Genomic DNA, 25,921 nt, shown 5'->3' with positions numbered 1-25,921 from the left:
ACTAGGAATGATTTAAAGTAGTGTTCCCTATATCATCTCACTATCGATTCTACTAATCGATTGATATAGGTATGAACCTTCTACTCAAGGACGCTATTATACTTAGTCTATTTGGCACTAATACAAATAAGTATAATAACCAAACAAATGCCTTTATTGATATACAAGAATATGATACAATGAGTCCATACAATCATCAAATGATTAGCTCTAGGGCTCTAACTAACATCTCGTAGAGGGAATATCTTAGATTGTACACCCGAGGGGCCCTAGTGACAGGGGTAACCCGTTCACGGACATCTTGGGTACTTCCTTGAAAGGAGAGGTGACTCCTCCACAAGGAAGTAAGAGACCAAACTAAGCTTCTTAATTCTATCCTTGATAACATCAATTAGAGTTGTGTCCTTGTGATCTATATCGAGGCGCCCTAGTGACAGGGGTTAATCGTAACAGGATTTCATAGGGATCGTCTTTGTTTGGTGCTTAAGGATAGTTGCTTTAGCTTTCGGTGAATGCATGTTGATGGACAATGAGTATAGGATAGTATGTGATACATCAATACCACAATAATGAAACCGAACTCCTAGAACTCTTCATAAACCAAGTTGATTACTTCTCGTCGTTAGTTCTCATTTCTGCTTCCCAATCTCTTTTCTTAGATTACTTACAACCATCGATAGTGTAGCTAATCCTAAGTGTGCCATCGCTAGTGCTTATAATAAGTCCTCGTGGGATCGACAATCTTTATTACTGATGATAAATCCGTACACTTGTGGAAGTGTAACAAGTTTTTGGCGCCGTTGCCGGGGACTGCGTCTATAACATTAGTGATTATCATATTAGATTAGACTAGACTTTGTTTTCTTTTCCTTTATCTTTCCTTTTTCTAATATTTTACATTTAGAGATAAATAATTTTATTCTTGTTTTTCTTTATCTTCTGCATTTTTATTAAGATTCCAAAAATAAAATTATTTCATCTATTCTTCTTTACTATATTTCATATTTTGTTTTTCCATGCGAAGAGTTAATCTTTCAGGACAACTTCTACCGTTCGATCCAGAGATCGATAGGACCTTCTTGAGAAGAAGAAACCTTCAAAATACATTTCAAGCAGTACAAGAATCTTCAGAGATGGCTGATAAATTATTGAAGAATTACGCATCACCATATGCACGAGGGGTTCGGTCTAACATCACTCGACCGCCAATCGAAGCCAATAATTTTGAAATCAAGCCTGCAGTAATTCACATGGTTTAGAAGAATAAATTTAGAGGAGGACCGCACGATGATCCAAACCACCACTTAGAGCTTTTCTACGAGATTTGTGGTACCATGAAAGTGAACGGAGTCCCTCCAGAATCAGTAAGGTTATTGCTCTTCGAATTTTTCCTGAAAGACAAAGCCAAGTAGTGGCTAAATTCTCTTCCAGCAAACAACATTACATCCTTGGAGCATTGTGAGTAGAAATTCTTGGACAAATTCTATCCACAAAGCAAAACTGCTCATATGATGAATTTGATTACAAGCTTCAAATAGATAGACTCAGAATCATTATTTGAAATCTGGGATAGATTCAAAAGTATGCTGAGACAGTGCTCCCTTCATGGCCTTGAGAAATGGTTGGTTCTACACACCTTTTACAATGAAATCAACTATCACATGAAGGTATCTCTCGATTTTGTAGCAGGAGGAGCACTGATGAACAAGAGCCTTGATGAAGCTGAAGAGATCATAGAGAATGTGGTACAAAATCACCATCATTGGGCATAAGAAAGATCTAGTGGTTCTTTCTCAGGGAATCCAATAAAAGCGTCAGGAAAATTCGACGTAGATGCAGTCACTCTCATATCTGCAAAGCTAGACGATCTGACCAAGAAGTTTGAGGCCATGGGAAACAATAACAACACGGCCAATGCAATAGTTTGTGTTTGTGAAACTTGCGAAAGTACAGATCATGTTCAAGATACTTGCCCCCTAGGGCCAATACAAGCACAGATAAACCAACTTGAGCAGTGTGATGCGATAGTCAGCTATAACCAAAGGTAAAATAATCCGTACTCCAACACATACAATCTAGGTTGGAGGAATCACCCAAACTTCTCATACCGGAACAATCAGGACCAAGGGCCAACAAAACAAAGCTATCAACCTGGACAATAGAGCTACTCACCTGGGCAGCAGGGCTACTCATCTGGACAACAGACTTTTCAATAGCAACCTTCACAATTGTCCAGAATTGAAAAGATGCTTGAAGAAGCTCTCTCAGAGCAAAAAGAGATGAAGAATGAGATCAAGCTGTTAACTCAAAGAATGGAAAATTTTGAGAAACATCAAAACATGCAAGACAGCCGGGTAGCCCAAATAGCCCAATCCATCTCAAGAGAACAGGGAACATTTCCAAGGAAGCCAGATATAAACCCAGTGGAACATTGCAACCACATTGAGCTGAGGAGTAGACGAACTTTGGGAGACCCCCAAATCATTACTTAGAAAGGACCTGACTCAGGGGAAGAGTCCTCTCCCCTAATGCCCAATCAGACCCAGAACAGGGATGGAGAGGAGGTCACTAAGAAAGTTGAAGGAACTCTTCAAGTTCCCCCACAAAGTCAGACGATTCCTTTCCCTCAAAAATTGATAACATCCCAAAAGGATGAAGAATTCAATCGATTCCTAAAGAAGATTAAGGAAATTTGCGTAGAAGTACCATTGATAGATGCACTGCACCAAATGTCGAAGTTCACAAAGTTCTTAAAGGGTATTTTATTTAACAGGAGGCAGAAGGGCGACTTCGAGACCGTAACATTAATAGAGAATTCCGACGCTCTACTTATGGCAAATATTCCACCAAAACTTCAGGATCCAGGGAGTTTTTCCATACTGTGAAAAATTGGTTCTGAACTCATACAGAGAGCTTTCTGCAACTTGGGAGCTAGTGTTAGTGTAACACCCATAAATTTTCTCTAATTAAATAGAGCAAAAAGAAGTAGAACAAGAGATAAAAGAATTAAAAATAAATTTATAAATGGCCTTGGGTTAGGATTGAACCCAAGACCTCTTATATATGATTGGGTAAAGTTGCCATTAGGGTGGTGGTAAAGCATTACATTGGCAATAGGAAACAATTCCCTATAAGCAGACTTTGTGTGGAAAGATGCTTCAACTTCCATTTGGTATAAAAGGGGAAGGAAGAGATGAACACCTAGCTTTTCATCTTCTTCTTCTTCCCCTCCCTAGCCGAATCCTCTCCTTACCCCTTGCAAGTTGCGGCCAAGAAACCTAGGGATTCCAAGGTTGTAGGTTCTTATATAGGAGGATCTAAGAGAAAGGTTCACAAGGAATTTTATGCATAGGAAGGGGGTCTTGGAGATTAGGGCGGGCATGGGAAGATCGTCTTCCCTACATCTTAAGACAATAAGATCTAGCGAAAGGATGTAAGTACCTCTCACCTGCGGTATAAGTTGCTTCGAAGATGTATTTAGTAATGTCTTTCATGCATGATTTAGAAGATTTATGTTGAGTTATGCTTTAGACATGTTAAGGAAGATGCTTATCATGTTATGTAAGAAGCCCTCTAAAGTTTTGGGGACTAAGAGCCAGTGCAGGGAATATTAAGTTGCTTCCCATTTAGTTGGGGCTAAGAAGCAGATTCAAAGGCCCTAAAAGTGCTTCCCTATAAGTGTGAGGGGATAAAGTGCACATAAGGTGTTTGTTGAAATGACAAGCAAGTGCAAAGTTTAAGAAAACAATATTAAAAGAAAGAATTTATTTTAAAAGTGGCATGTACTGGACATAAGGTCCATGGGATGGGCTCCTAGATTGCCCCTAGGCCCCTAGATTGGCTAGTAGTACCTTAATAGGTTCGGGATTAGCTACCTCGGATTTTATTAAGGATGCACGCAAAGTGGTAGATTGTCGGGCCCAAGAAAGTTGATTATTATGTTCACTAGTATGTATTATATAAAGTTTTCAAAGTTCATGGGTTTGTTAAAGTGAAACCATCATAAGTGGAGAACTTGAGTTAGAAAGAGTAGTGCTGATGAACTCTATGATATGCCAGGATTTCTGTTTTCGTTATATTACTAGCATGGTTTAAGTGGATGTTTAGCATTTTAAACCTGTTTAAAAAAACATATCATGTGCATATTTACAAAGCATGTGTTTAGCATGAACTATACACAAGTGCATGTTCATTGTTTTCCTCCCAAGCAGTTTTTAAAGTATGCTCACTTAAATGCATAGTTTTGTGAGTAGATGGTACTTACTAAGCCTTTGCTTATAGTTTGCATTTGCTTATACTGCAGATAAAGGTAAAGGAAAGCTTGAGTAGGAGGGGCAGCAGGAGCAATGTTTGCTGGTGTGTGTGTCAGAACAGTGGGAAGCGATCTTGGAATTTGCTAGTGCCTATTATGTTAGATTTTGGGTACTGATGGATATATTTCCTTATCTCCGCTTAGTATAAAAATAATATTAAGAGTTGTGTATGATGAATCTGTGGTTTGTTAGTAATTCGAGTGTTAAAGACTTCTCATAAAGTAATGGGATAGAATGATAAGCCAAGAAGGAGTACAAAGGAGAGAACCACTCCCTTTTGGGGTGCAGGGTGTGACCCCCACACGACCCGTGATACGGCCGTGTGGAGTCACACGACCTCAACTCTCTCCCTCTCGGCCAAGGTTGCATGACCATGTGCCACACACGACCATGTGCCACACACGGCCATGTAAGGTTTAGACTCTGGAAAAGTTACATGGCCATGTGCCACACACGGCCATGCAAGGCTTGGCCTCTGGAAAAGTCACATGACCATGTGCCACACACGACCATGTAAGGTTTAGTCTCTGGAAAAGTGGCATGGCCATGTGCCACACACGGCCATGTAAGGTTTAGCCTCTGGAAAAGTTGCACGACCATGTGCCACACACGACCATGCAAGGCTTAGCCTCTAGGAAGGTTGCACGGTCGTGTGCCACACATGACCATGCAATGCTTAGTCTCTGGAAACGTCACATGGGCGTGTGACCTACACACGGCCATGTCCTTCCCCTTCTCGGGTAAGGCTACCCGGCCGTGTGTGCCACATGGCCGAGGCACTCTACAAGCTCTAGACTCCATTAAAGTTTTATTTTGGCTCCAAATAGCATCCTGTCACTCAGAACAAGTATGGAGTAGACCTCCCAATAGGGACAAGTAAGGGGTAAATCTCCCAATCTTCCCATAGGAAGACGAAAATGATTAACCTAATTAGAAGAGCGGTTTTAGGGAACAGTTGAGTAAGAGTAACATTTGTCTTTATGTGCATAGGAAAGGCGGGTGTTACAATTAGCCTACTTCCGTACTCCTTATGTAAGAAGCTGGGACTCCAGAACATTAAACTGACTACTATGGCACTGCAATTAACTGACCATTCATGTAGATACCCAATGGAAATAGTGGAAGACGTGCCAGTAGAAGTGGGTGGATGTATCATTCCCACAGATTTCATTATCTTGGATATGGAGGAGGATCCCAAGATACCGATCATCCTTGGATGACCATTCCTTGCCACAACTGGAGCCATCATTGATGTGAAAAGTCATAAGTTATCCTTGGAGATCGGCAAAGAAAAGATTGAATTTGATTTATCTAATTCCTCCATCTATGACCCCTCTTCTCAGGGAAATTCTAGCAAGATCAACATACACAAAGTCGAGGAGTGCAGTTTCCATGAGAGTTCCCCTCCAGCAAGCAATAAGAAGTACATCTGTATTGCACGAGTGAAACTAAAGGCGCAGACTAGAGCATTAACCCTAGGAGGAGAGTCGTGCTTCCATGGGTTTAGTCCACATTAACTGAAACGGGGTCGAGCTAAAGATCTAAAACAAGCACTTCTTGGGAGGCAACCCAAGGGTTTTCATTTTAGTTTATCATTCTGTTTATCATTTTATTTCTTTAGTAAGTTCAAGTCGAGTACTTTTATTATTTCTTTATTTTTTGGGTATTCGTTTTCAGGATGTGCAGAGTCTCCACGAGCTGGCCGTGAGCGTTCCATGGGCGTGGAGGCATCAGGGGAACCAAAATAGCGAAAGGCGAGTCTCCGTGCGAAGTTGACAGAGGAATGAAGGCCACGGGCCGTGCAACGTTGCACGACCATGTGGCCTATGTAGAGAAGAGAAGAACATGGGTTGTGCCAATCAGCACGGCCATGCGAGACCGCCAGAGAGGGAGAAAAGGAGGAGGAATGGGCCGTGCCAATTGGCATGGTCGTGCGACATATGCAGAGAAGAAGGAGGAATGGGCCATGCAAATTGGCATAGCCATGCGACCTTGGCCGAGGGGAGAAAAGAGGTCGTTCCAATTAGCACGACCATGCAGAACCCCACCTAACCCGGCCGTGTCTATAAGAAACGGCCGTGCCCCTACCCGTGTGCGTCGCCCTACTCCTCCGAAAGCCCTAATTTCCATCTCATTCTCTCCCAAAATCCTTCTCCTCCCTACTGCACCTCATCAAACCCTTAATTTCCACCTCTAGAGCTCATTTTTGCTTAGATCTACATCTAGATCTAACACTTCTTCAAGCAACAAATCCAGAAAGAGAGAAGCAACTTCCCTATTTTCCTTCTCCTCCTCTCCCATCCTCAAGACCCATCTCCACAAGAAATTCCTCAAAACCTTGCTCACCATGTCGTAGATCTTGAAGAAACTTCGTCGAGGAAGCGGTGGATTTGGAGAAGGAGATGCATCGGGAGACGACAAAGGCAAAGGGAAGGCGTCTTCTTCAAAAGGCAAAGGAAAAAGGGTGGCACGCGATGAAGGTAACGAAAACGAGTTCAATATTATTTTTAGAAATCATGAACAAAAAGCTAGATATGATATCCTTGTCGCTAGAAAAATTATATGCACTAAGTATATGAATCCCATTACTATGGATATGGTAGGAATTAGGGATGATGTAGATTGGATGATTAGTTCTTTAGATTGGAATGATATTATGTACGCTCATGCACCGACTTATCCCCGCCTAGTCCTTGAATATTTGAGCTCGATTGATGTTAAATTTTCTTCTGAGGATGACTACGTAGGGATCATAACTTTTAGGATGATGAATAATGAAGTTCGGTGGACTTTTAGTGATTTTAATAATTATTTTGGTTTACCCATTGGTGGTGCCCGTGGATTTGATGATGAAATTAGATGGAATGAATTTTGGATGTCAATAACCGGATCAAAAGACCCTTATGAACCCTCTAGAGCCAAGGCATCCCGCATGCGAAACCCGACCTTTAGATACCTTCACTGAGTGATGAGTAAAACGATCTTTGGTCGAGGAGAGAGTGATGGGGTGGTTAGAAAGATAGAACTCTATTCTCTTTGGGCGATGTTGAATAAAGTCGATTTTGATTCCAGATTTCATTTTTTGCAAACTTTGTTGAGGGAAGCTAAGGCATCTTCGGGGATGATAGTGTTTGGTGGATTGATCACTCAAATAGAAGTCAATCTGAGTTGTGAGCTTGATGAATTAGAGGTGATTCATGGTAATGACAAGATCGATATCGATTCTTGTCTTACTATGAAGATGATTTGTCAGGATGAGAATTAGTTTGCCTTCCCTATGTTGGGTTTTTCGGGCCGCGAAAACCGCTTTTCGCGTCGCGGAACCCCGAATCACCCAAAGCCGTAGATCCGTGCAAGGAAAAATTTCAAAACTACGAGTACGAGTTAAATACTACGATCTACAGTAGATCTACAAAGGAAAAACCATTTTACCTTCGATGCGTGCCCTTCGTTTAGTCCCTCTCGTCCAAGGAAGCGTTGGATCTCGAGAGTGTCAATGTAGACACTCCTCTAGTGATATCCACACGAACAAGGAGTGGTCTTCTACCACTCAAAGATGGAGAAGTGAGCCCTAAGTGTGCTAGCACTTTTCTAGAGCTCTCGGATGGGAACAAAAAGGAGAAAAGAGAGAAATAGAAGAGAGAATCACATACACTCCTTTAGTACCCTCCTTTGTGACCTTCACTTTCCCTTGTGCTATTGGAAACAACTCAACATCTTCTCCTCACCATGATAGCCACGACCACAGCAACTCAAGAGGAGAGGGGAACCCAAGGAAGAAGAAGGAATAATGACACCACATCAATCCCCAAAACAAAAACCTCCACACCATCTAATGTGTGGCCGGCCACACCATAAAGCCCCTCATTAATGTGGCCGGCCACATTAAAACCAATTGGATGTGTAACCTCCAATTAGGTGGCATACCATTATGAGGTGGTGATGTGGCTAATGATGTGGCTAGGTTGGTCATGCCAAGTAGGATGAGTCAACCTTCATGATGATGTGGCAAGACATCAAGTCAAACTTGATGTTTCAACTTCCATTTGGTCAAGTCAAACTTGACCAATTCTCTTCCTTGTTGAGTTAAATCCAACTTTTGATTCAAGTCAATTTTAATTTAATGAATCTAATTCATTAATATAAATTGACCCAATGAATCAAATTTAAATTAGACTCATTCAACATTTGAATCTAATTGAGTCTAACTCAATAAGTCTAATTTTGAATCCAATCTTTGGTGCATCATATGAACCTAATCCAATTGGTTCATCATATGAACCTAATCTCCATCCACATGTTCTTTGTGTGTGACCCAATAGGTTCTTGTAACGTTGGCAATGTTTCTAAACTCTTTTAGAAACATAAGCAATGAGCGGCATCTAGCAATACATCATTGCTACCCAAGTTACAAGAAATGTTAAGATCCAACATCACCTTGTGACTACTAATTGTGACTCCTCACAATATGTGACATTGTCCTTCTATCCTAGACATCTAGATTGATCAATATGAGGCATAGACCGTGTCATCCTCTAATCAATCTAAATCTTGAACTCCAAGTAGACTCACTCGATCAAATGAGCTCAACATCTAATGTTGACTCATTTGGGCATGGCCATGCACTTCGTGGTCTAACTCTATCAAGAATATTGATGTCACTCCCGTCATATGGGAGGGATAGATCCCATCTACATCACTCACATCCCTCTGCATAATTTGTTACATACCCAGTAATCGCCTTTATAGTCCACGTTACGGGTGACGTTTGACGAAACCAAAGTACATAACTCCTTATGTAGGGATCCATGGTGACTTCAGGTCTAAGGACTAATAGTCATACTAATAGCCACATGAGAAAGTATATGACACTCATATAACGATCCATGATACTTTCTCATGGCGGGTCATTCAGTATACATTCTCTAATGCATACCCATGTGTCAGCTTGATATCTCTATATCCATGACTTGTGAGATCAAGTCATCGAGCTGACCTACATGCTAGTCTTATTGTATTAACATTGTCCCTGAATGTTAATACTCGACTAGGAATAAATTAGAGTAGTGTTCCCTATATCATCTCACTATCGATTCAACTAATCGATTGATATAGGTATGAACCTTCTACTCAAGGACGCTACTATACTTATTTTATCTGGCACTAATACAAATAAGCATAATAACCAAAAACCAAATGCCTTAATATATATATAAGAATATGATATACATGAGTCCATACAATCATCAAATGATTGGCTCTAGGGCTCTAACTAACACCCTAGGAACAATGGTTTTCCATTACCCCTTCCTTGCCCTGAGCGCACTTCAGTTTGTGACCCCGCGAATTGGGTGATTACTGATTTACACCCTGAGACTGTACCCTCTATTATAGAAGAAACCGAGTACCACCAAGATCCCTCGTCATCAGGATTCCCGCACCCTTTCGGACATCCAGAACCTCCTATGCACTCTTTTGCCTATGGTACGGGACCCTCTAGATTTGATTTTTCTGACTTCCGTACCTCTTTAGACTCCCTTCATGAGAAGCAAAATACCCAACAATGATTGTTGGAGGGTCGCTTCAAGTTATCTGATGACCAGTTTAGGGAGGTACATGATCATTTTCAGTTTACTAGGGACTTTCAGAGTTAGGTGACAGAGTTTGTTCATGACTATGAGGTTGACCAGAAAAAAATGAGAAATTTTATTGATGATATGGATATCACTAGACAACAAGTAGATGCCCTTTATCAATATCATCAACACGTTGGCCATCTTCCTGGTATGCCTAGATTTCCCCCTAGGACACATCGGGGACCCCCTTATCCCCCACCCCCGCCACCGTATTGATTTCATCGGGAGGGTGTTGTGTCTGTCTGTACAACCTGAGTCGAGTCGAGTTTTCATTTCTTTCTGCATTTTATTTTGTTTTGCATATTTTATTAGTCTGTTTTGTTTATTCACATTTTACTGGTTTCATATTTTTATTTGCATCTCATTTGCACTATGCTTTGTTTATTTGCATTTTATGAGTTTCATATTTCTAGTTTTGAGGCATATTGGAAAACATCAAACCTTCTACTTTTTCTGCTACTTGTCCGATAGTAAAATGACTAGCATTTTCTTAGTTTATGTGTTGTTAAGATAGTGCTAGTATGTTTGGTGTATCTCCTTCCTCTATCTCTAGTAGCATGAAATAAGCTAAGTATTGTACGAAGTTTTATATAAGTTTTGGCCTAACCTTAAGGATCTTATTTACACTACACTTAAGTGCTTAAGCATAATAGAAATATTTTTGGAATAGTTATGATTTATCCAAATTGTTTAGTACTTTTGTTTCCATGGTAATTTCTTATTTACATTTTGGTTACGGGATGACCTCAGATCATGGAAGCTCATTTGGAAAAATCTAAATCCCAACATATGCATCTCGCATGTGTGATTAGTGCTATAGCACAAAAAAAAACAATAAATAAATAAAAAAATTAATAAATTAGGGATAAAAAATTAGTTGTCGTGAGTGGAAACTAACAATTCACCACTTTGAGACCTAGTTAGGTTACTGGGGAAATGAATTTTATGTTTCTCTTGATTCTGAGAAGTATCCTTTAAGTCCTTGTGTAATTTAAGGAAAATGAACCAAGTGTGTAGCAGGTAAGTGCCTATCACTGGGAACATTAGGAACTCAATTGTATGACGACTTAACTAGGATAAAGAATTGAAACTTGAAGAGTTTGAGTTACTTATTGCACCGAGCACAAAGAACTTATGTTTAGGTCATACTTAGGTTACTCTACAATCATGCTTATCAATGAAACTAGTTGATAGATTTAGGCGAATGCACTAGGGATTATGAAACACTGCCAGACACTCATAAACATAGTTTGCAGCGTTTTTCTTGAGGACAAGCAAAGGTTCAAGTCTGGGGGTGTGATGTGCGTAAATATTATGATCGTTTATGCATGTTTTAACGGACATTCACTTGTTTTATACGTATATATTCCTTGCATGATCGCCTCTTTTATCATGTATTCATCATATATACTCTTTTATTTGGATATCTGCTCTTTGATTGGTTTTGTGTTGACAGGGACAATTTTTGCAGTGAAAACGGTGATTGTCGACGCACAGGAACAAAGCAGAGAGCACGACCATGCAACCTTGTACGACTGTGTGACCAATCTAGAGAGGGATCAGAGCACGATCGTGCCATCCTTACACGGTCGTACCTCACAACCAGCAACTAAGCAAGGAACGGTCGTGCAACCCTGCACGGCCGTGCCCCCCATGACCGCAACCAAGTAGCACACGGTCGTGCAATCCTGCATGACCGTGTCCCAGAAGTCAAGCCCAGAGTTCACATGACCATGCCAATTGGCATGGCCATAAAGCGTAGCCAGAGACAAAGAAGGGCACGACCGTGCCATCCTTACACGGTCATGCTGCCGCAGTCGCGCCCTAGCCTATAAAAGGGGTTTAACCCTTTTCCTCAAGGGGGAGAGCCAGGAAGCGAGCCATCAATAGGAGAATCACTTTGGTGCTATTCCACACCGTCCAAGACATCAGTCCAGGGATCTTTCATCATGACATCAACTCTAGAAGGAAAGCATTGGATCCGAAGATCACTCGTCGTCATTGGATAAGCATACTTCTTTCTCTCTTCGTGTTTGGGAATTGTACGTTTAAATACACTATATCTTCGGGTTTTTCTTTGACATCTATGGAGTAGAGTTCTTGTTCTAGGATGAGGGAGTAATTGTGGATTGGTTTTATGTAAGACTCGTATTATGCTTATATTCATTGGATGATTTCACTTGCTTTGTTTCGACTACTCGATCTCTATATCGTGTTGATTGATTGTGTAGGAATTGCCAACATCGTAGAAGGAATATCTTAGATTGTACACCCGAGGGGCCCTAGTGATAGGGGTAACATGTTCACAAACATCTAGGGTACTTTCTTGAAAGGAGAGGCGACTCCTCCATAAGGAAGTAAGAGACCAAACTAAGCTCCTTAATTCTATCCTTGATAACAACAATTAGAGTTGTGTCCTTGTGATCTACCGAGGCGCCCTAGTGGGAGGGGTTAATGATGTGCGTAGATTTTATATACTTTTATGCATGTTTTGACGCATATTTACATACTTTGAGCTTGCTTGATCTATGCATTTTTGTACTTCCAGCTTTCCTTTTAGCATATTTACTCTTTTTGTTCGGAGATCTACTTTTTGTGCATTTTTTATACACAGGAGTCGAATTTGGTGAAGATTCTACATTCTTGGACAAAACTTATGAGAAAAGCAAGTGAGAAGGCACCTGGCTGTGTACCAGACACGACCCTGCATGGTAGGGAGCTCTGGCCGTGTGGAGTTCAGAGGCCGTGTGGCAGTAACAACAAAGGAACTTGGCCTGGCCGTGTGAACCTCACACGGCCGTGCCAAGTTTTGAAGCAAATCAGAGTCCAATCCTTACAAGGCCGTGTGGATCTAAATGGCTGTGTAAGGTTTCCAGAGACCAAGAAGGCCCTGGCCGTGTGCACCGCACGGCCGTGCAGGGTTCACAGCACTTAAAAGTGTTCTGGCCGTGAGCACCACACGACCGTGCCAGGTTTCCAGAAGCTGGGGCAGTCCAGGCCGTGTGGATCTACACGGCCGTGCTTGGAGGTTTTGATGGGAGTTGTCCACGGTCGTGTACACCACACGACCGTGTATGGATGGCAGACAGGGGAAATGCTCTGGCCGTGTGAACCTCACACGGCCATGCCTCGGGGTCGTGTGGCGCCCGAAAACCCCCCTCTATTTAAAGCCTCTTTGAAGATTTGAAAGGGATCTTCTCCCCCTTTGGGAGAAAGGAAGATTTGGTGGATTCCTCCCATTCTTGGGAGGATTTTTGGGCGATCTAAAGGGATCTTGGCGAATTTGACTCCGGGAGCGAGGATTGGATCCGAAGATGGAGCTATATTGTAGATAAGTTTTCTTTCTCTCCTTTTCTTGGATTGGGATTGAAGAAATGCTTGTAATCTTCTTATCCTTGGCTTTCTTTCTTCGTTTTATGGAGTAGATCTTGTTGTTCTAGGATGGAGGGAGTATTTGTGAGATAAATTGATGTAAACTCTTGTGGATTTGCCATTTCTTTGTTTTTATGATCTTGCCTAGTTTGTATCGATTGGATCTTGAATGATTAATTGTGATTAGGGCTTAATTCTCATTCTTGATTGATTGTTTGGGTATCTTGTAGACTTTGTAATGATTAACCCTCACTCGATTTTCCGAGGGATCCACGTGACAGGTGTAAGCCCGTGTAAGGACGTTTGAGAGATAATCTTGAAGGGGAAATGAGATTATTCAAGAGGGTAGGATAGATTTTATGATTCAATCCTTGTATCTTTATGGGTTAAGAAGCTATGAACTTCTATGTTGGTATCCGAGGGAAGCATAGTAATAGGTGAAATCCTGTGTAAGGACAACGTAGGTTCATAACTAATTGATCACATTTAGGTACATTTATCAGTTCTATGCCGGTTATCTATTGCAAGAGAGAATCGGCAACCTTCTACAAATATTAGACAATTGAGAAATAAGAATTGGTAAACCATATACATTCAAGAGATTTCACAAAGAAACCAAAACTCCTAGAACCTCCCTTTATCATAACTCAAATCCCAAATTCTTGTTTGTTAATCTTTCATTTTAGATTTGTTTTTCATCCTTAGCATTTGAACCAATTGATTAGTTGTTTAGCTAATTCGCTTTGAGATATCTCTAGTGCTTATTTCAGTTCCTGTGGATACGATAATATTTTATATTACTTGCGACATTTCCGTACACTTGCGGAGAGCGAACAAGTTTTTGGCGCCGTTGCCGGGGACTGCGCTATAACATTGGAGATTATCAATTGAGTTAGACTAAACATAACATTTCTATTTCTTTTCATTTGCATATTTGTAACTAATATTTAGTTTTCTTCTTTCATTTTCCTGTATACTTCCTAACTTCTTGGAAATTCTTTTGTAGGAATTTTAATTCTGCATTTTTGTTTCTTTTTGTTTTCTAACTTTCCAATCTTACCTTTCTCTATTTTTAATTTCTTTGTTTGATTTAGTTTCTATTGCAATCTTGTTCTTGTGTATGCGAAGATCTAACTTTGCAGGAGAATTATTTCCTCTTGACCCTGAAATTGATAGAACATTTCATAGAAGAAGAATTCTGCAGAGACAAATTGAAGAACAAGAGCATTTGAACATGGCTAATAGACCACTAAAAGATTATGCAGCACCTTATGCTAGGGGTTTTGATCTAGTATTTCAAGACCCTCAGTGGAGGCAAATAATTTTGAGATCAAACCTGCAATTATTTCCATGGTGCAGCAAAATCAATTTGGTGGAGGACCACATGAAGACCCTAATCAACACTTAGAGGTCTTTTATGAAATATGTGGGACAATGAAAATGAATGGTGTTCCTTCAGAAGCAGTGCAGTTATTATTGTTTGGGTTTTCTTTGAGAGATAGGGCCAAGCAATGGTTGAATTCTTTGTCCCCCAACAGTATCACCACCTGAGAACAATGCGAGCAACAATTCCTTGATAAATTCTATCCCCCAAGTAAAACTACTCATATGACGAATTTGAATGCAAGTTTCAAACTAGCTGACTCAGAATCTCTATTTGAAGCTTGGGATAGATACAATAGTATGCTCAGACAATGCCCTCACCACGGTTTGGAAAGATGGTGAGTGTTGCATACTTTCTATAATGGTATTAATCATCATACCAAAGTGTCCCTTGATTCAGCTGCTGGAGGGGCACTCATGAATAAAAATTTGGATGAAGTTGAGGAAATCATAGAGAGTGTAGCACAAAATCATTATCAATGGGCAAATGAAAGAAGTGGTGGTCATCTTTCAATAAACCCAATAACAAAAGTATCAGGAAAGTTTGATGTTGATGCAGTGACTTTATTGGCTGCAAAACTTAATGCTCTTACAAAAAAATTTGAGAATATGGGGACTAGTTCAAATATGGAAAATATCAGTGCTATATCTTGTGAAGTATGTGGGAGTTCAGAACATTCAAATGACTCATGTCCATTGGGAGCTATCACTGCACAAATTAATCAATTGGAGCAATGTGATGCAATCACGGGTTTCAATCAAAGACAGAACAACCCATACTCAAATACTTACAACCCTGGATGGAAAAATCATCCGAATTTCTCTTACAGAAATAATCAGGATCAAGGACCATCTATGGGGGCAAAACCAAATTTTCAATCTGGGCAACAAAATTTTTAGCAACAATCTTTTTAAGGCCTTCCTACATCAAAAATTGAAAAGATGCTTGAGGAAATTATCTCTAATCAAAATGAAATGAAGCAAGATCTATTGAAGTTTACTCAGAGAATGGATAATTCTGAAAAACATCAAAAGATTCAGGATAGCCAAATTGCCCAGCTAGCTTCCTCATCTTCTAGAGCACCAGGACAACTTCCTGGAAAACCTGATGTAAATCCTATGGAGCATTGCAACATAATTGAGCTTAGGAGCGGGAGGACCTTGGGAAATCCCCAAGTGACTGCTCAAAAAGGGATGCAAAATGAAGAAGAGCTCTCTCCTCCTACACCTAGTCAAATTTTTAATAATGAGGAGAATACCATTGAGGTTGAAAAGACTCTCCCACTAAACCATCGGAGCAAAGTTATCCCTTTTCCCTAAAGACTCAATATGCTTTAAAAGGATGAAGAATTTGGCAAATTTTTGGAGAAGGTTAAAGAGATATGCGTTGAAATTCCTCTTATAGATGTTATTCTTCAAATGCCAAAGTTTGCCAAATTCCTGAAGGACATCATGTCAAATAAAAGAAAGAGAGGAGATGTAGAGACCATTGCACTAACTGAGGAATGCAACACTCTTTTGGTGAAGAACACTTCCCCAAAATTAAAGGATCCAGGGAGCTTTTATATTCCTTACAATATAGGAACAGAATTCAATGAAAAAGCTTTGTGTGATTTGGGGGCAAGTGTTGGCCTCATTCCCTATTCAATTTGTAATAAGTTAGTGTTAGCTAGAGCCCCAGAGCCAATCATTTGATGATTGTATTTTGGACTTGTTGTATCATATTCTATATAAATAAAGGCATTTGGTTTTTGGTTATTATACTTACTTGTATTGGTGCCAAATAAACTAAGTATAATAACGTCCTTGATTAGAAGGTTCTTACCTATATCAAACGGTTAGCTGAACCGATAGTGAGATGATATAGGGAACACTACTCTTAATCATTCCTAGTCGAGTATTAACATTCAGGGACAATGTTAATGCAATAAGACTAGCATGTAGGTCAACTCGATGACTTGATCTCACAAGTCATGGATATAGAGATATCAAGTTGACACATGGGTATGCATTAGAGAATGTATAATGAATGACCCACCATGAGAAAGTATCATGGATCGTTATATGAGTGTCATATACTTTCTCATGTGGCTATTAGTATGACTACTAGTCCTTAGACCTGAAGACACCATGGTTCCCTACATAAGGAGTTATGTACTTTGGTTTCGTCAAACGTCACCCGTAACTGGGTGGACTATAAAAGCGATTACTGGGTATGTAACAAATTATGCAGAGGGATGTGAGTGATGTAGATGAGATCTATCCCTCCTATATGACGGGAGAGACATCGATATTCTTGATAGAGTAAGACCACGAAGTGCATGGCCATGCCCAAATGAGTCAATAGGAGACCACGAAGTACATGGCTATGCCTCACATTAATCAATCTAGATGTCTAGGATAGAAGGACACTTGTCATATATTGTGAGAAGTCACAATTAATAGTCACAAGGTGATGTTTGATCTCGACATTCTTGTAACATTGCGTAGTAATGATGTGTTGCTAGATACCGCTCATTACTTATGCTCCTAAATGGGTTTAGAGGCATTACCAACGTTACAAGAACCTATAGGGTCACACACTAAGGACAATTAGATGGAGATTAGGTTCATATGATGAACCAAGAGGATTAGATTCATTTGATGAATCAAATTGGATTAAGAGTAATCCAAATTGGGCTAATTGAGTTGGACTCAAGTTGATTAATGTATTCAATGAGTCTAATTTAGATTATGACTCATTAAATCAACTTAATTTAATGAATTAGATTCATTATATTAAGTTGACTTGAATCAAATGGTTAGATTAAATCAACCATGGAAGAGATTTGGTCAAGTTTGACTTGACTTGAGAGGAAGAGGAAGAGTCCAGTTTGACTTGACTAATTGCCACATCATAAGTGAGATGACAAGATGTGGACCAATGATGATGCTCCACATCATCATGGTGTACCACCTCATGGAGGTTACAAGCCTCCTTTCCCATTAATGTGGCCGGCCACATTAAATGAGTGGGAGTTACTGAAGTGGCCGGCCACACAAGAGGGTTAATGGGAATGAATTTTCATTCAAGAGAATAATTCAATCCATCTTCTTCCTCTCAAGCTCTCCCTCTCCCTCTTCTCCTCTCTTGCCGTGACCTATCAAGGTGCTAGCACACCTTTGTTTAGGTCTTTCTCCACCTAATTAGTTCGTGTGGATACTTCTAGAGGAGTATCTATTTTGATACTCTTGAGATCCGACACCGTTTGGACGAGCGAGAACGCGCAGGGCTTTGCTTCAAAGGTATAACCCTTTTTTCATGTAGATCTAGGAGTAGATCTCGGTAGAAACTAGTATTCGTAGTTTTCGAAAAATTTTCTTTGCACGGATCTGTTGTCTTTGGGGCTTTCGGGGTTTCCGCGACGCGAAAACGCGGTTTTCGCGGCCCGAAAAACCCAACAGTGGTATTAGAGCCACGTGCGAAGACGAATACGAGTTTATTTTGTGTTTTATGAAAACTTTTCAGTTCTGTAATATTCTATAAATTTAGGTTTTAATAGTTTTTATGGGTAATTTTTTCGTAGAAGCGAAGCACAAGTGTTTCGGCGCTTGTAGGCTTCCGCTACCGGGAAAATTTTTCCAAAACGGCCAAGTTTCGCCCCAAAACTTTTTGGGACAGCGGGCTAAGGTGCTGTTAGATCGCAATGGAACCCTCGCGATGGTTAGATCGCGGGTAGGGGCGCTGCCCTTGGCCCCGCAAGGGGATTCGTTCCGCGATTGCGCCCGAAAACCGCTAAACGGAACCGCCGGGAAATTGTACTAGTAAAAATTGTAAAAATTATAGAAAAATTATAGAAATATATAATTTTGAATTATATATTATTTTTGTCATAGTCATGACCCAAAGACCCAATTCGATTGGATATTTCGTGTTGTAATTCATAATACGGCCTGCGTACCGTGATGTGATGTGCGTGTTGTATTTTATTTTATTTTATTTTTTTTTTGCGACCTGCGCGTCGTGCCTTTCTCCTTTATTCTTGTTGTAAATTAGATTTAGACTCGAATGTAACTCGAGTTTCAAAATGTAATGTAAATTTTGAAGCGGTGGAAGGTCCACTCGAGACGGAGTTACAAGGAGGGCTCGAGCAACACAAGGTGGTCAACGGAAGTAGCTTGAGAAGCTGTTGACCTTAGGTTGACTATCCGATCTTCTCATTGGCTTGAGAAGATCATAGTAGGGCCATGACATAATCACAAAATTATTTAATTAATTACTTTTATGTGTATGTGATGCATGCTAGTTAATTAAGTTATTAATTAGTGCCTAACAATTAGATTAGATCTAAGTCGTGCACATGATGCACCCTTCGATTAGATTAGATCTATCGAGTATATGATATGCATCATCGTTTAGATTAGATCTAAATCGCGTCAACTCATAATGCCTACCATGCCGTGATACCTACCACTACCTCGATCGCATGTTGTTGTTGAATCTGCCAAAGCAGAGCAACACATACTATCTTGGTAGGGTACGGAGGGACAATCTTGGTCCCGCCTATCAACGCATGGGTGAGTACAACTCAATTAGATTGAGTAACTAGTTAACTCGGTTGGATCGAGTACAACTATAGGCATTCTTCCAACGGTTGGAAAGGTAGGACAAAATCACGTTTATATTAATTCTCGGGCGTATTAGCCAAAGCTAACTCAAGTTTTAATATCAATGCGGATCTTGATCCTATAAACAAGAGTTGCATAGAGATGTAATTGGTAATCGTTACCTACCGATCATACTAAGTCTTGGGCGTATTAGCCACAACTAACTCAAGGGTTAGTATGATGTGGATCTTGTCCCACATGAATTATAGAATTCAGTGGGAGCATCATTTAGTTAAAGGCCTAATTAAATGATTAAGAATATGATATTTATTTCTGCATTTATTTCTGTTGTAGAATTCCCATGACGTCAAATACGAACAACTTCTCTCTGCGTTCTGTCCTTGAGAAGGACAAGCTCAACGGAGCAAATTTCCTTGACTGGTACAAAAATTTGAGAATAGTTCTCACCCAGGAACGTAAACTGTACGTTTTGGAGTAGCCCATTCCAGAGGCTCCTCCTACCACTGCCCCGCGAGCTGACCGAGATGCTTTCAAGAAGCATCAAGATGACGCATTAGATGTGTCTTGTCTAATGCTCGCGACCATGAACTCTGAGCTTCAGAAGCAACACGAGTTAATGGGCGCTAACGATATGGTTGAACATCTTCGTCAACTGTATCAAGGTCAAGTGAGGCATTAGAGATTTGAGATCTCAAGGGCACTGTTTCAGTGCAAGATGTCAGACGGGGCTCCTGTAGGCCCATATGTACTCAAAATGATTGGGTACATAGAGAACCTACAAAGGTTGGGGTTCCCACTTGGCCAAGAGCTGGCCACTGACCTGATCTTGCAATCCTTGCTGGATAGCTACAGTCAATTCGTTCTAAACTACAATATGAACGAGATTGACAAGCCATGCCCGAACTGCTTAGTATGTTGCGAACTGCTGAGCTGAACCTTAAGAAGGCTAAGCCCAACACTGATCTGATGGTTCAAAAACATAAGGGCAAGGGCAAGCCCAAAGGCAAGGGAAAGTCCCAAGCCAAGGGCAAAGGCAAGGCACTGAAGCCTAAAGGAGGGGTCGCCAAGGATGCTACCTGCTTCCACTGCGGTCAGACCGGGCACTGGAAGAGGAACTGCAAGGTATACTTGGAGGATCTTAAGAAGAAGTGAAGTGAGACTTCCACTTCAGGTATATATGTTATAGAAGTCAATCTATCTATTTCTACATCATGCGTATTAGATACTGGATGTGCTTCTCACATTTGTACTGATGTGTAGGCGTTGAGAAATAGCAGGGCATTGACAAAGGGCGAAGTGGACCTACGAGTAGGCAATGGAGCACGGGTTGCTGCTGTTGCTGTAGGGACTTACTTTCTATCTCTGCCCTCTGGGCTTGTACTAGAGTTAGTCGATTGTTGTTATGTGCCTGCATTAACTAAGAACATTATATCAGTTTCTTGTTTGGACAAGAAAGGTTTCTCGTTTACAATAAAGAACAAATGTTGCTCCGTCTATTTAAACGATATGTTCTATTGTAGAGCACCTCTGATAAACGGACTCTATATTCTAGACCTTGAGAGCCCTATCTATAACATAAATACCAAGAGGTTCAAGTCAAATGACATGAACCAAACCTACCTCTGGCACTGTCGCTTAGGTCATATAAATGACAAGCGCTTATCCCAACTCCATAAGGATGGTTTGCTGGACTCATTTGATTTTAAATCTTATGAGACGTGAAAGTCATGCCTACTAGGCAAGATGACCAAGACTTCCTTTAGTGGGCACAGCGAAAGAGCGACTGCTTTGTTAGGACTCATACATAGTGATGTATGTGGCTCTTTAAATGTCACTGCTAGAGGTGGTTATAGGTACTTCATCACATTTACTGATGACTTCAGTAAATATGGTTATGTGTACTTGATGACACATAAGTCTGAAGCCTTTGAAAAGTTCAAAGAATTCAATAATGAAGTACAAAACCAGCTTGACAAGAGTATTAAGATACTTCGATCAGATCGAGGTGGAGAATACCTTAGCCATGAGTTTCGTGACTACCTAGCTGAGTGTGGGATTCTATCCCAACTCACTCCTCCTGGAACACCACAGTGGAATGGTGTATCCGAAAGGAGGAATCGTACCCTATTAGATATGATACGATCTATGATGAATCACACAGATCTTCCGACATACCTTTGGGGCTATGCTCTAGACACGACAGCTTTTATACTCAACCAAGTTCCATCCAAGGTCATGATAAAGACACCATATAGGATATGGACTAGGAGAGATGCCCAGGTGTCTTTCATGAGGATTTGGGGTTGTGAGGCTTACGTTTGACGTCAAGTCTCAGACAAATTAGGACCCAAATTCGACAAGTGCTACTTTATTGGATATCCCAAGGAAACTAAGGGATATTACTTCTACATTCCCAGTCAGCACAAGGTGGTTGTGGCAAAGACTGGGGTCTTTCTAGAAAGGGGTTTTGTTTCTAGAAAGACTAGTGGGAGCACGTTCGATCTTGAAGAAGTTCAAGATGTGAACAATAGCACTGAAGCCTCGATGGAAGTTGAACTGGAACCACAAAGTGTTGTGGATGATGTTGTTCCACAAAGAGTTGAGGAACAACAACCAGTTCAAGTAGACATACCTCTTCGCAGGTCTGATAGGGTACGTCGTCAGCCTGAGAGATACTCATTTCTCTTGTCTTACCATGATGACATTGTGCTCATAGAGGATGAGCCTACCACCTATCAGGAAGCTGTGATGAGACCTGATTCCGAGAAATGGCTAGAGGCCATGAGATCCGAAATGGAATCCATGTACACCAACCAAGTATGGACTTTGGTTGATCCACCTGAAGGGGTAAAACCCATTGGGTGTAAGTGGGTCTTTAAGAGAAAGACTGACATGGATGGAGTTATCTATAAGGGTCGCTTGGTAGCTAAAGGTTTCGAGCAGATTCATGGTATTGACTATGATGAAACCTTTTCTCCAGTAGCGATGTTTAAGTCCATTTAGATCATGCTTGCTATTGCAGCTTACCACGATTACGAGATCTGGCAGATGGATGTCAAAATTGTTTTTCTGAATGGAAACCTACTCGAGGATGTGTACATGACACAACCTGAGGGTTTTGTAGATCCACAGCATACTAGCAGAGTATGCAAGTTGCATAGGTCCATTTATGGACTAAAGCAAGCTTCTCGGAGCTGGAATCTTTGATTCGATGATGCAATCAAACAGTTTGGTTTCATCAAGAACGAAGATGAGCCTTGTGTCTATAAGAAGGTTGTAGGGGATATAGTTGTCTTCCTCATATTGTATGTGGATGACATACTACTCATTGGGAAGGACATCCCTATGCTTCAGTCTGTCAAGACCTGGCTAGGGAGTTGCTTCTCAATGAAGGATTTAGGTGAGGCATCCCGCATTCTAGGGATACAGATCTATAGAGATAGATCTAAGAGATTGCTTGGCCTAAGTCAGAGTACATACATTGACAAGGTACTCCTACGGTTTGCCATGCAAAACTCCAAGAAGGGATTTCTGTCGATGTCACATGGCGTGAGTCTTTCGAAGACTCAAGGTCCCTCTTCTAGAGAGGAGAGAGACCGCATGTATCAGATCCCTTATGACTCAGCCATAAGATTGATCATGTACGCCATGCTATGTACTCGACTTGATGTCTCGTATGCTTTGAGCATGACGAGCAGATACTAGTCAGATCCAGGTGAAAGTCACTGGATAGCGGTCAAGAATATTCTTAAGTACTTAAGAAGGACCAAAGACTATTTCTTGATATATGGAGGCGATGATGAGCTAGCTGTAAAGGGTTACAGTGATGCTAGCTTCCAGACCGACCTGGATGACTATAGATCGTAGTCGGGGTTCGTATTTTGCATTAATGGTGGTGCTGTCAGCTGGAAGAGTTCGAAGCAGGATACAGTAGCTGATTCTACAATAGAAGCCGAGTACATTGCTGCATCAGAGGCAGTAAAGGAGGGATTCGGAAGTTCATCACTGGACTTGGGAGGTTCCTAGCATTGCTGACCCCATTGAGATCTATTGTAATAACAATGGAGTTATAGCACAGGCGATGGAACCTCGCTCACACCAGTGGACCAAACACATACTACAGCGCTTCCATCTCATTCGAGAGATCATCGAGAGAGGAGATGTGAAGATTTGCAGAGTACCTACAGAGGCTAACATCGCAGATCCCTTGACCAAGGCTTTGGCACAGAGGAAGCATGATGGTCACATTAGGTCATTGGGGCTTAGAGCCTATACTGATTGGCACTAGTGCTAGTGGGAGATTGTTAGCTAGAGCCCTATAGCCAATCATTTGATGATTGTATTTTGGACTTGTTGTATCATATTCTATATAAATAAAGACATTTGATTTTTGGTTATTATACTTACTTGTATTGGTGCCAAATAAACTAAGTATAATAACGTCCTTGAGTAGAAGGTTCTTACCTATATCAATCGGTTAGCTGAACCGATAGTGAGATGATATAGGGAACACTATTCTTAATCATTCCTAGTCGAGTATTAACATTCAGGGATAATGTTAATGCAAAAAGACTAGCATGTAGGTCAACTCGATGACTTGATCTCACAAGTCATGGATAAAGAGATATCAAGTTGACACATGGGTATGCATTAGAGAATGTATACTGAATGACCCGCCATGAGAAAGTATCATGGATCGTTATATGAGTGTCATATACTTTCTCATGTGGCTATTAGTATGACTACTAGTCCTTAGACCTGAAGTCACCATGGTTTCCTACATAAGGAGTTATGTACTTTGGTTTCGTCAAACGACACCCGTAACTGGGTGGACTATAAAGGCGATTACTGGGTATGTAACAAATTATGCAGAGGGATGTGAGTGATGTAGATGAGATCAATCCCTCCTATATGACGGGAGAGACATTGATATTCTTGATAGAGTGAGACCACGAAGTGCATGGCCATGCCCAAATGAGTCAATATGAGATATTGAGCTCATTTGATTGAGTGAGTCTACTTGGAGTTCAAGATTTAGATTGATTAGAGGATGACACGGTCTATGCCTCACATTAATCATTCTAGATGTCTAGGATAGAAGGACACTTGTCATATATTGTGAGGAGTTACATTTAGTAGTCACAAGGTGATGTTGGATCTCAACATTCTTGTAACATTGGGTAGTAATGATGTGTTGCTAGATACCGCTCATTACTTATACTCCTAAATGGGTTTAGGGGCATTGCCAACGTTACAAGAACCTATAGGGTCACACTAAGGATAATTAGATGGAGATTAGGTTCATATGATGAACCAAGAGGATTAGATTCATTTGATGAATCAAATTGGATTAAGAGTAATCCAAATTGGGCTAATTGAGTTGGACTCAAGTTGATTCATGTATTCAATGAGTCTAATTTAGATTATGACTCATTAAATCAACTTAATTTAATGAATTAGATTCATTATATTAAGTTGGCTTGAATCAAATGGTTAGATTAGATCAACCATGGAAGAGATTTGGTCAAGTTTGACTTGACTTGAGAGGAAGAGGAAGAGTCAAGTTTGACTTGACTAATTGCGACATCATAAGTGAGATGGCAAGATGTGGACCAATGATGATGCTCCATATCATCATGGTGTGCCACCTCATGGAGGTTACAAGCCTCCTTTCCCATTAATGTGGTCGGCCACATTAAATGAGTGGGAGTTACTCAAGTGGCCGTCCACACAAGAGGGTTAATGGGAATGAATTTTCATTCAAGAGAATAATTCAATCCATCTTCTTCCTCTCAAGCTCTCCCTCTCCCTCTTCTCCTCTCTTGCCGTGACCTATCAAGGTGCTAGCACACCTTTGTTTAGGTCTTTCTCCACCTAATTAGTTCGTGTGGATACTTCTAGAGGAGTATCTATTTTGATACTCTTGAGATCCGGTACCGTTTGGACGAGCGGGAACGCGAAGAGCTTCGCTTCAAAGGTATAACCCTTTTTTCATGTAGATCTAGGAGTAGATCTCGGTAGAAACTCGTATTCGTAATTTTTGAAAAATTTTCTTTGCACGGATCCGTTGGCATTGGGGCTTTCGGGGTTTCCGCGACGCGAAAACGCAGTTTTCGCGGCCCGAAAAATCCAACAGTTAGGCCTCAAAAATATTAAACTTACTACTATGGCACTACAACTTGCTGATCATTCCTGTAGGTACCCTATGGGTATTATTGAAGATGTGCCAGTAGAAGTTGGTGGGAGTATTATTCCCACAGATTTTGTTGTGTTGGACATGGAAGAGGACCCCAAAATTCCTATCATATTAGGAAGACCATTCCTTGCTACAGCTGGAGCAATTTTTGATGTTAAAAATCATAAGTTGCCATTGGTAATTGGTAAGGAACGGTTGGAGTATGATTTATCTAATGTCTCTAACCATGTTTCTTCTCTTTTAAATGCTTGTAGTAGGGCAAGCATTTACAAACTTGAGGAATGGAATTTCCATCCTCATGGAAGGCCACCTAATGAAAAGAACAATTTGGTGGAGGATGTTGGGAGGAGACCTCCCAAAAAAAATGAAAAATTTGTCTGCCCTCCAAGGGCAAGGAAACGAGGAGAATAAGT

The sequence above is a fragment of the Zingiber officinale genome, chromosome 7B (genome assembly GCF_018446385.1).
Source record: "Zingiber officinale cultivar Zhangliang chromosome 7B, Zo_v1.1, whole genome shotgun sequence".
Classification (NCBI taxonomy): domain Eukaryota; kingdom Viridiplantae; phylum Streptophyta; class Magnoliopsida; order Zingiberales; family Zingiberaceae; genus Zingiber; species Zingiber officinale.
Note: the sequence above shows the minus strand (reverse complement) of the source record.